The sequence below is a fragment of the Procambarus clarkii genome, chromosome 73, assembly GCF_040958095.1.
Source record: "Procambarus clarkii isolate CNS0578487 chromosome 73, FALCON_Pclarkii_2.0, whole genome shotgun sequence".
In the NCBI taxonomy this organism is placed as follows: Eukaryota; Metazoa; Arthropoda; class Malacostraca; order Decapoda; family Cambaridae; genus Procambarus; species Procambarus clarkii.
The window spans coordinates 787,785-800,665 of NC_091222.1; the positions used below are offsets into that span (position 1 = coordinate 787,785).

Sequence of the window (12,881 nt, forward strand, 5' to 3'; positions counted from 1 at the left end):
TAGGCATTCTTCCAAAGCCAGACACTGTACTATGTTCCTCGCCCTAACCTAGTCACTCAGTATTATTCACTCATTTATCTATGTCTTGTCTATTTATGTCTTAAAGGTTACAAGACGTACATTAGTCAATACAATTGGTGCTTAAAATGTTAAGGATCTCTTGTGAAACACGGGTATTAATAAAAAAATTTATTATGTAAAATAAATAAAAAATGCCCAAGGGCCATGAAGTAACAAGAATGCAAGGCCGCCACAAGCTGGCGTAAGTAGAGAAGACGGAAGATTCTTCATATTAAAAGACCCTGCTTCTCCAAGATGGCAGTCACACCCTGCTTGCCCTGGACAATCACCATATGGAGAAGGACTGTTTACTGTGAAGGGAAGTCCACAAATGCAATGCCAGCATGAGTCAGTCTTGAAGGGTAAACGATGATGGCACCCTCACAGTAACACTAAAGCCGAGCAAGCCCAGTGAGGAAGACCTGTTGATGGGAAGGAGGAGAATCATTAGTCACAACAAAATCCACATAGAAACAAAGGAGAGAAAAAAAATAAAGTGGATGTCTTCTTTTTGTATAGACATAATAAATATTGCCATTTGGCTATGTATTTATATGATATATAATAGAATACAGCATAAAACAAAATAAGAGGGGTGATAGGAGAAGAAAAGATTTGTGTTCAGTGAGAATCCACAAGGTCTTCTCTGAATACTCTATTTTCTTCAAGGCTGTGGGTCCCTACAATTGCACCAGAGGTGGTACACACCCCTATTATTATTTAAACAGGTGAGTACACACACGGTGTTAGCAAACTTAGCCTCCAAACACACACACACACATGGTATCAGCAAGCTTAGCCTCCAAATACACACATGGTATCAGCAAGCTTAGCCTCTAAACACACACACACACACACAAACGGTATCAGCAAGCTTAGCCTCCAAACACACACACACACACACACACATACATGGTATCAGCAAGCTTAGCCTCCAAACACAGACACACACGGTATCAGCAAGCTTAGCCTCCAAACACACACACACACATGGTATCAGCAAGCTTAGCCTCCAAACACACACACACACACATGGTATCAGCAAGCTTAGCCTCCAAACACACACACACACACACACACACATGGTATCAGCAAGCTTAGCCTCCAAACACACACTCACATGGTATCAGCAAGCTTAGCCTCCAAACACACACACACAGAAAATGGGGACATTGAAACAGTTGATAAACTTGATTTCAAGAGAGAGAGGTCACTATGGGGAACTTCAAATTTTTTTTAATAAGTAATTAGGCAGACTTGTTGCTAGACAGGGAAGTAAATTAAATGTATGCCAAATTTTGCAAAATATACAATGAAGGCACACAAACATTCATACCAAAACAGAGATGCAGGGCCAGAAAACAGGATTGGTTCAACAGAAATTGAGAGAGGGCCACAGACCAAAAGACACAAAAATGGAATGAAAGACATTGAAAAACTACAAGCAGATGTCAACAAAGTTATCGATTGGGCAGCAGAAAATAACATGATGTTTAACAGTGATAAATTTCAGGTATGGCAAAAATGAGGATCTGAAACATAATACAGGGTACAAAACACAATCGAATCTTCCCATAGTAGAAAAACAGCATGTCAAGGATTTGGGAATAATGATGTCCGACGATCTAATGTTTAGGGAGCATAACCAAGCAAATATTGCGTCGGCCACAAAAATGATCGGATGGATTATGAGAACTTTCAAATCCAGGGATCCCATCACAATGGTTGTACTCTTCAAGTCACTTATGTTGTCCCGTCTCGAGTACTGCTCAGTATTCACTTTCCCCTTCAGAGCACGGTTGCACGGTTGTTCCTGCCGGAACAACCGTGGACATCTTCAGGAGAAAACTGGACTGTTTTCTAAGAGAAGTTCCGGATCAGCCGGGATGTTGTGGGTATGTGGCCCTGCGGGCCGCTCCAAGCAACAGCCTGGTGGACCAAACTTTCACAAGTCAAGCCTGGCCTCGGGCCGGGCTTGGGGAGTAGAAGAGCAGAACCCCATCAAGCAGGTATCAAAATAGAAAGAAGCCAAACCCCCAATCATACCAGCGATACAAAGATGCGAGAAACAACTATACAGCAGTAAGGGAAGAGGCGGAAAGAAATTTTTAAAAAGGGATAATGGATAAATCTAAAACAGAACTGGGCCTATTCTACAAATTCATAAACAACAAATTGCAGGTAACGGATAATATCCAGAGGTTGAAAATAGGAAACAGATTCACAGAAAATGATAATGCAATGTGTGAAACATTAAACCAAAAGTTCCAAAGTGTGTTTATACAAAATGAAATCTTAAGAGAACCAGACACAATAAGAATTTCTGAGAACATCGTAGAGCGTATAGAGGTGTCTAGAGATGAAGTGGAAAATATGCTAAAGTAGCTAAGTAAGAACAAAGCAGTTGGTCCAGATGGAGTTTCACCATGGGTTCTGAGAGAATGTGCATCTGAGCTCAGCCTTCCACTTCACCTAATCTTTCAGGCATCCCTGTGTACAGGAGTCATAGCAAACATGTGGAAAAAGGCTAACATAGTTCCAATCTACAAAAGTGGCAACAGGGAAGACCCCACCTCTCTCAGTTATAGACCTGAATCATTGACAAGTGTAACAGTAAAAGGATTGAAAACAAAAAAAAAATAATAAAAACTAAATGGGTAGAACACCTTGAGAGAAATTATATAATATCACACTGACAGTATTGTTTTTGATCTGGAAGATCCTGTGTATCGAATTTACTCAGTTTCTATGATTGAGCCACAGAGATTTTAAAGGAAAAAGGTAGTTGGGTCGACTGCATCTATCTAGACATAAAAAAGGCTTTCGACAGAGTTCCACATAAGAGGTTGTTTTGGAAACTAGAAAATTTTGGATGGGTGACAGGTAAGCTTCTAACATGGATGAAAAATTTTCTGACTGATAGAAAAATGAGAGCAGTAATCAGAGGCAATCGGACTGGAGAAGTGTCACAAGTGGAGTACCACAGTACATGCACCAGAAATGTTCATTGTCTACATAAATGATCTACCAGTAGGAATACAGAATTATATAAACATGTTTGCTGATGATGCTAAGATAATGGGATGGATAAGAAATTTAGATGATTGTCATGCCCTTCAAGAAAACCTGGACAAAATAAATATATGGAGCACCACTTGGCAAATGAAATTTAATGTGAATAAATGCCATGTTATGGAATGTGGAATAGAACATAGATCCCACACAACCTACAAATTATGTGAGAAATCTTTATATAATTCTGATAAAAGAAAGAGGTCTAGGGTTGATTCTAGATAGAAAACTATCACTTGAGGCCCACATAAAGAACGTTGTGTGAGGAGCCTATGCCACGCTTTCTAACTTCAGAATTTTGTTTAAATACATGGATGGCGAAATACTAAAGAAATTGTTCACGAGTTTTGTTCGGCCAAGGCTAGAATATGCAGCGGTTGTTTGGTGCCCATATCTTAAGAAGCACATCAACAAACTGGAAAAGGTGCAAAAACATGCTACTAAGTGGCTCCCAGAACTAAAGGGCAAGAGCTATGTGGAGAGGTCAGAGGCATTAAATATGCCAATACTAGAAGACAACAAAAAGAGGTGATAAAATCACTATGTACAAAATAGTAACAGGAATTGATAAAATCAATAGGGAAGATTTCCCGAGACCTGGAACTTCAAGAACAAAAGGTCATAGATTTAAACTAACTAAACAAAGATGCCAAAGAAATATAAAAAAAATTCCTTTCGCATACAGAGTGGTACACGGTTGGAACAAGTTAAGTGAGAAGGTGGTGGCGGCCAAGACCGTCAGTAGTTTCAAAGCATTATGTGACAAAGAATGCTGGGTAGACGGGACACCACGAGCGTAGCTCTAATCCTGTAACTACACTTAGGTAACTACATTTGGTGTCAGCAAGCTTACCGTCGAAACACACACAAACAGCCTGCCTATTATTCAAGGCCTTCTCTGAGTACTCTCTATTTTCTTCTCTGAGGCTATGGGTCCCTAATCTTGCACCAGAGGTGGTACAACTTTTAAGTTTTTAACTACTGCACTGAGCACCTGATTTTGGCAAAGACTTCTTAGTGCAATTGTCAAGGACATAGTTCTGGTATTTTTTTGTTTATAAATATTCAGGTATAGTTAATGTCAAAATGTTTCAAAACTCAACAATTTATATTTCAAAAGAAAAAAGTAATGAAAACATTACAAAACATTAAAATATAGCCTAATTAATTAATTAATAAAATAGCACAACTCTCAGAATGTCTAAAGGTGCTTTGAGCAATGAAGTAGTTAATTTTATATATATAATATTATATATATAATTTATATTTACCTGTGACTACTGCTTAGCAAAAATTTGATCTCTGTGAAAATTGGTCTCGTCATTGCTAGGAGATATTTTAAGACCATGATTTGCTGTGGATGGCACTGTAGTCTTCAAGTCATCAATCTAAAAATAGAGGTAATCTTTTAAAATGTAAATTTTGTATAAAAAAAAATGCAAAAATAAATTGCAAGAATAATATGAAGTTATTATACAATTTTTTTTTAATTATTTAAATATTTGTGAGACATTATTAAGAAATGTATGAAGTACAGATTCTCTAAGACCTGATATGTATCTGCTTATGTTCCACCACATTACATTCAGGGCTGAAGAGAAAACACAGCCAGTAAGGTAATGATCACTTAGGATGGACTGGGATGCTACATGTAGGTGGGGGCTAAGCTGCGTGAGGCTAGGATGCCCAGCCTGCCTTGTCTAGGCTGGGCTGGGCTGGGCAACACTAGGAAGGAGTCAACAAATCTCTGGAGTGCCTTACTTTTCCTGATATCCTTAAAAAAGCAAGAATGATGCCATTTTATAAAGGAGGCGAGACAGCTGAAATAAACAATTAGAGAAAAATATCAAATCTACTTATACTTTCAAAAATATTTGATTTTTTTTTTTACAAACATCTCTTCCTACTTTGTAAAATTCAACATGAATACAAACACACACACACATCCCTAGGAAGCAGCCCATAGCAGCTGTCTAACTCCCAGGTACTTATTTACTGTTAGGTGAACCAGATATAGAGAATAACCACAAAATCTTGTAAAGCCACTAGTACACGCAGCATTTCAGGAAGGATATATAATATTAATATTATATATATATATATATATATATATATATATATATATATATATATATATATATATATATATATATATATATATATATATATATATATATATATATACATATACATATATATATATATATATATATATATATATATATATATATATATATATATATATATATATATATATATATATATATGTAACTGAAAACTCACACCCCAGAAGTGACTCGAACCCATATGCTATGCCCAAGATTACCATCCGAGTGCCAGCGGGGAAGTGGGTCAAATAGCCTCGGCTATCACTTCCTTATGTCTGGTCGTGATGGTCAAGCGGATTAAGGCGTCCCTGTACATACCAGTTGCGTTGCTCCTGGCAGTATTGGGTTCGAGTCACTTCTGGGGTGTGAGTTTTCAGTTGCATATTGGAGGAATGATTTTTTTTTAATTTAATTTATATAAAAAATTATTCCTTCTGAAGATGTATTAATATATGAAAGTACTTAAGGAAATTCCTGTTTCAATTCTTCCTCCGTGGTCTGACACTGTCACATTTTTCATCAAGTGTTAATTTTTGTGATTTACACACACGTGGCATGTTTACACACACATTATTTATATTATATATATATATATATATATATATATATATATATATATATATATATATATATATATATATATATATATATATATGTCGTACCTAATAGCCAGAACGCACTTCTCTGCCTACTATGCAAGGCCCGATTTGCCTAATAAGCCAAGTTTTTATGAATTAATTGTTTTTCGACTACCTAACCAAACGTAACCTAACTTTTTCAGCTACCTAACCTAACCTAAAAAGATAGGTTAGGTTAGGTTAGGTTAGGTAGGGTTGGTTAGGTTTGGTCATATATCTACGTTAATTTTAACTCCAATAAAAAAATATTGACCTCATACATAATGAAATGGGTAGCTTTATCATCTCATAAGAAAAAAAATTGAGAAAATATAATAATTCAGGAAAACTTGGCTTATTAGGCAAATCAGGCTTTGCATAGTAGGCCGAGAAGTGTGTTCTGGCTACTAGGTACGACATATATATATATATATATGTATATATATATATATATATATATATATATATATATATATATATATATATATATATATATATATATATATATATATATATATATATAACCCTCAACCCTATAAGTGGAGGGTTCCTACAAACTCAACCAGAGGTGGTACCCTCTATATATTAATAAAAAGGCAAGGCTATGCTAAATCTAGGCAGGGATTGGCTTGGCTAAGCTGGTCAGGGCTTGGCTAGGGTAGGAAGGACTGGTCATGTTTAAAAGCAAGGCAGGGTTAGGCTAGGCAAGACTAGGTAAGGGTATATTGGGATAGGCTTGGCTACGGTAGGCTAGGAAGAGGTAAACTAGGATAAGCAAGGCTGTGCAAGCACTATGCACAGCTAGAATGAACTATGCTAAGATGGTTTAAGCTGGGCTAGGTTAGGATAAGCTGAGTCATGCAGGGCCCCGATTGACCAGTTGAGTCTAATAGTCTAACCTTCTAGCTAGTTTGCTGACCTAAGAGTGTAAATGCCTAGCCCCTAACCTGAGATATATACAAGAGTTGTTTCATTCTTGTACAGCCACTACTACGAGTATCGTTTCGGGCATGTCCCTGGAATACAATCCCCCCCCGCGAAGAATCGTTTTTTCATCCAAGTACACATTTTACTGTTGCGTTAAACAGAGGCTACAGTTAAGGAATTGCGCCCAGTAAATCCTCCCCGGCCAGGATACGAACCCATGACATAGCGCTCGCGGAACGTCAGGCGAGTGTCCTACCACTACACCACCTGCTGCAATATTATTATAAAAGAAATATTACTTAATATAATCGTAAATACTAAATACCTGTTGTGTTGATTTAGGGGCGACGACGATCGTGGGATCGGATGCGAGCCACAGGTGGCCTACACCATGCTTTCTAAGGCGTCCCTCTCATAACAAAAACAAATCCGTGCATTCATACACAAACAGAGATCCCGTGGTTATGCGAATACTTGCAATTCTTTTACTTAAAATAATAACAATTAGATTAATAATAATTAACATAATTTTTACTCAAGATTCATAAAAATCATTAATACTAATTTAAAAGAAGATTTATAAGACATCTAAAAACAGATATACAGACTTTGTGTGATATTTATTTCAACATTATATATTAATAGAATGTTGTAACTATTATTTTTAAATATTAGGTTGTTTCCAGCTACGTATATCGCATATAAACGTTGCAAAAAGATTTTAGACTGAATTAACACATTACACATTTATGGAGTAATTAACAACTAAACAATCTTTATTTTCATTGCAGAACATATATCAGAGCATACTAGTGACTCATACATTTAAAATAGTGTGATTTTTAAACAATTCGGTTGTAAACCCGCAGAACCGCCTACCCGCCAAAGACGTAACATAAGAAATGGTATGTAATTCATTATTTTAAATTACATATATAATCATTAATAATATTCGGCAGCTATCGAGGTTCTCCATAGGTAAATTCCTGTACTCTAACAAGATGCTACTTGCTGTTTAGCTGTTTAAATTCTTGGAAAATTGTAATGACCAGCGACATAAAATATAACAATGAAATAATAGCAGGTAACTGTAGGTGAACGAAAAATTAAATTCCAAATTGATTAGATGTTTTTCTAAATATAAAGATCGACCTGAAGGAATTTTATGAATTATGGACTAATTAAACAAAAAAATAGGTAATTTTACTTGAAGAACAGATACCAGAGAATAGTTAGTGAGTACATTAATATTGTATAATGGGAGAAAGCCCCTGGTAGCCGCGAATTCAAATAACCACCTACATTAATTGATAACTAGGAAATAGTATCTGGAAACTTTATCTGAACGAAAACACAATACCAATTTGTTGAAATGTTTTTCTTAATATAAAGATCAACAGTAAGGAATCTTATTCATTATGGACAAATTAACAAAAAAAACGATAATTTTCATTGAGGACCATATATTAGAGCATACTTAGTCACTTATATATTAAAAGTATTGTGTATTTTGAACCATTGGGGTTGTAAACAAACAGAACGGCCTACCCGAAAAGTCGTAACATAAAATGTTGCATATGTTTGCTAATTTATTATTTGATAAATGATTAATCTTAATTTACGACAACTATAAAGGTTTCCCATTAGTTAAATTACTGTAGTCTGACTAAATGCTACTACAAAACCTATATAAATCCTGGGAAAGTCACAATGACCAGCGACATTAAAGCATAGAGGGTTAAATAGTAACAGGCAACTGTAGGCGAACGAAAAATTCATTTCCAAATTTATTAGATGTTTTCCTAAATATAAAGATCGATAGGCTGGAATTTTCTGGATTATGGCCTAATTAAGGCAAAAATATATATATTTTTACTTGAAGAACAAATATCAGAGCATAGTCAGTGAGTTATAGAATAATAAGAGTGTGGTATTTCATTGTATAACAAGAGATAGTCCATGGAAGCGAAAATAGACGTAGTTTTACACAAAATAACGTCCAAAAACAGCCGTAGAGTCAAACGGCAAATGTTGACGTTCTTTTTAAGAGGACAGGTTGATTTTGGAGCCAAATTCTGGCTCCCTGCACGTATTTGCAGTTTGAAATTCCGAATTTTATACTGAAAATATACCAATTACTGAAAGCGGCGGTGGGTCACATTTTGCCCAAACCCCCCTGCAATTTTCAAAATGTCCCAAACATCCCAAATCCGATACCTGTGCCATATTTTGGAGGCAAATTCTGGCTCTCTGCACTTATTTGCAGTTCTAAATTCCGACTTTTTATACCGAAAATATGCCAATTACTGAAAGCGGCGGGGAGTCACATTTTGCCAAAACCCCCCTGCAGTTTTCAAAATATCCCAAACATATCAAATCCGATACCTGAGACTTATTTTGGAGCCAAATTCTGGCTCTCTGCACGTATTTGCAATTTGAAATTCTGACTTTTTATACCGAAAATATGCCAATTACTGAAAGCAGCGGTGGGTCACATTTTGCCCAAACCCCCCTGCAGTTCTCAAAATATCCCAAACATCCCAAATCCGATACCCGAGCCATATTTTAGAGCCAAATTCTGGCTCTCTGCACTTATTCGCAGTTTGAAATTCCGGCTTTTTATACCGAAAATATGCCAATTGCTGAAAGCGGCGGTGGGTCACATTTTGCCCAAACCCCCCTGCAGTTTTTAAAATATCCCTAACATCCCAAATCCAATACCTGAGTCCTGTTTTGGAGCCAAATACTGGCTCTCTGCACGTATTTGCAGTATGAAATTCCGACTTTTTATACTGAAAATATACCAATTACTGAAAGCGGCGGTGTGTCGCATTTTGCCCAAACCCCCCTGAAGTTTTCAAAATATCCCAAACATCCCAAGTCCGACTCCTGAGCCATATTTTGGAGCGAAATTCTGGGTCTCTGCACGTATTTGCAGTTTGAAATTCCGAATTTTTATACTGCAAATATACCAATTACTGAAAGCGGCGGTGGGTCACATTTTGCCCAAACCCACCTGCAGTTTTCAAAATATCCCAAACATCCCAAATCCGATACCTGAGCCATATTTTAGAGCCAAAATCTGGCTCTCTGCACGTATTCGCAGTTGGAAATTCCGACTTTTTATACTGAAAATATGCCAATTACTGAAAACGGCGGTGGGTCACATTTTGCCCAAACCCCCTGCAGTTTTTAAAATATCCCAAACATCCCAAATCCGATACCTGAGCCCTATTTTGGAGCAAAATTCTGGCTCTCTGCACGTATTTGCAGTTTGAAATTCCGACTTTTTATACTGAAAATATACCAATTACTGAAAGCGGCGGTGGGTCGCATTTTGCCCAAACCCCCCTGCAGTTTTCAAAATATCCCAAACTTCCCAAATCCGATACCTGAACCATATTTTGGAGCCAAATTCTGGCTCTCTGCACTTATTTGCAGTATGAAATTCCGACTTTTTATACCGAAAATATGCCAATTACTGAAAGCGGCGGTGAGTCACATTTTGCCCAAACCCCCCTGCAGTATTCAAAATATCCCAAACATCCCAAATCCGATACCTGAGCCATACTTTAGAGCCAAATTCTGGCTCTCTGCACGTATTCGCAGTTTGAAATTCCGGCTTTTTATACCAAAAATATGCCAATTACTGAAAGCGGCGGTGGGTCACATATTGCCCAAACCCCCCTGTAGTTTTTAAAATATCCCAAACATCCCAAATCCGATACCTGAGCCATATTTTGGAGCCAAATTCTTGCTCTCTGCACGTATTCGCAGTTTGAAATTCCGACTTTTTATACCGCAAATATGCCAATTACTGAACGCGGCGGTGGGTCACATTTTGCCCAAACCCCCCCTGCAGTTTTCAAAATATCCCAAACATCCCAAATCCGATACCCGAGCCATATTTTAGAGCCAAATTCTGGCTCTCTGCACGTATTCGCAGTTTGAAATTCCGGCTTTTTATACCGAAAATATGCCAATTACTGAAAGCGGCGGTGGGACACATTTTGCCCAAACCCCCTTACAGTTTTAAAAATGTCCCAAACATCCCAAATCCGATACCTTAGCCATATTTTGGAGCCAAATTCTGGCTCTCTGCACGTATTTGCAGTTTGAAATTCCGAATTTTTATACTGAAAATATACCAATTACTGAAAGCGGCGGTGCGTCACATTTTGCCCAAACCCCCCTGCAGTTTTAAAAATATCCCAAACATCCCAAATCCGATACCTGAGCCATATTTTAGAGCCAAATTTTGGCTCTCTGCACGTATTCGCAGTTTGAAATTCCGGCTTTTTATACCGAAAATATGCCAATTACTGAAAGCGGCGGTGGGTCACATTTTGCCTAAACCCCACTGCAGTTTTTAAAATATCCCAAACATCCCAAATCCGATACCTGAGCCATATTTTGGAGCCAAATTGTGGCTCTCTGCACGTATTCGCAGTTGGAAATTCCGACTTTTTATTCCGAAAATATGCCATTTACTGAAAGCGGCGGTGGGTCACATTTTTCCCAAACCCCCCTGCAGTTTTCAAAATATCCCAAACATCCCAAATAAGATACCTGAACCATATTTTAGAGCCAAATTCTGGCTCTCTGCACGTATTCGCATTTGGAAATTCCGGCTTTTTATACCGAAAATATGCGAATTACTGAAAGCGGCGGTGGGTCACATTTTGCCCAAACCCCCCTGCAGTTTTCAAAATATCCCAAACATCCCAAACCCGATACCTGAGCCATATTTTGGAGCAAAATTCTGGCTCTCTGCACGTATTTGCAGTTTGAAATTCCGACTTTTTATACAGAAAATATGCCAATTACTGAAAGCTGTGGTGGGTCACATTTTGCCCAAACCCCCCTGCAGTTTTCAAAATATCCCAAACATCCCAAATTCGATACCTGAGCCATATTTTGGAGTCAAATTCTGGCTCTCTGCACGTATTTGCAGTTTAAAATTCCGACATTTTATACTGAAAATATACCAAATATTGAAAGAGGCGGTGGGTCACATTTTGCCCAAACCTCCCTGCAATTTTCAAAATATCCCAAACATCCCAAATCCGATACCTGAGCCATATTTTGGAGCCAAATTCTGGCTCTCTGCATGTTTTCGTAGTTGGAATATCCGACTTTTTATACCGAAAATATGAAAATTTCTGAGATAGTCGGTTGGTCACATTTTGCCCAAACCACCTTGCAGTTTTTAAAATATCCCAAACATACCAAATCCGATACCTGAGCCATATTTTAGAGCCAAATTCTGGCTGTCTGCACGTATTCGCAGTTTGAAATTCCGGCTTTTTATACCGAAAATATACCTATTACTGAAAGCGGCGGTGGGTCACATTTTGCTCAAACCCCCCTGCAGTTTTTAAAATATCCCAAACATCCCAAATCCGATACCTGAGCCTTATTTGGGAGCCAAATTCTGGCTCTCTGCACGTATCCGCAGTTTGAAATTCCGATTTTTATACTGAAAATATACCAATTACTGAAAGCGGCAGTGGGTCGCATTTTGCCCAAACCCCCTGCAGTTTTCAAAATATCCCAAACATCCCAAATCCGATACCTGAGCCATATTTTAGAGCCAAATTCTGGCTCTTTGCACGTATTCGCAGTTTGAAATTCCGACTTTTGATACTGAAAATATACCAATTTCTGAAAGCGGCGGTTGGTCGCATTTTGCCCAAACCCCCCTGCAGTTTTCAAAATATCCCAAACATCCCAAATCCGATACCTGAACCATATTTTGGAGCCAAATTCTGGCTCTCTGCACGTATTTGCAGTTTGAAATTCCAACTTTTTATACCGAAAAAATGCCAATTACTGAAAGCGGCGGTGAGTCACATTTTGCCCAAACACCCCTGCAGTTTTCAAAATATCCCAAACATCCCAAATCCGATACCTGAGCCATATTTTAGAGCCAAATTCGGGCTCTCTGCACGTATTCGCAGTTTGAAATTCCGGCTTTTTATACCGAAAATATGCCAATTACTGAAAGCGGCGGTGGGTCACCTTTTGCCCAAACCCACCTTCAGTTTTCAAAATATCCCAAACATCCCAAATCCGATACCTGAGCCATGTTTTGGAG

The 12,881-nt window shown here is 37.8% G+C and overlaps 1 long non-coding RNA gene across 2 annotated transcripts; it reads right to left on the bottom strand.

Moving 5' to 3' along the window:
- Nucleotides 1-174: 174 nt before the first annotated feature.
- LOC138356571 (uncharacterized) lies at nt 175-7,209 on the bottom strand. Of its 2 annotated transcripts, XR_011224530.1 has the most exons (4): nt 7,110-7,209; nt 4,894-4,952; nt 4,404-4,520; nt 175-482 (listed from the first exon to the last, which is right to left on the bottom strand). It is a non-coding gene; the product is annotated as an uncharacterized lncRNA (long non-coding RNA). The 2 variants fall into 2 exon arrangements; XR_011224531.1 differs by lacking the exon at nt 4,894-4,952 and having other exon boundaries at nt 7,110-7,206.
- Nucleotides 7,210-12,881: the final 5,672 nt, after the last annotated feature.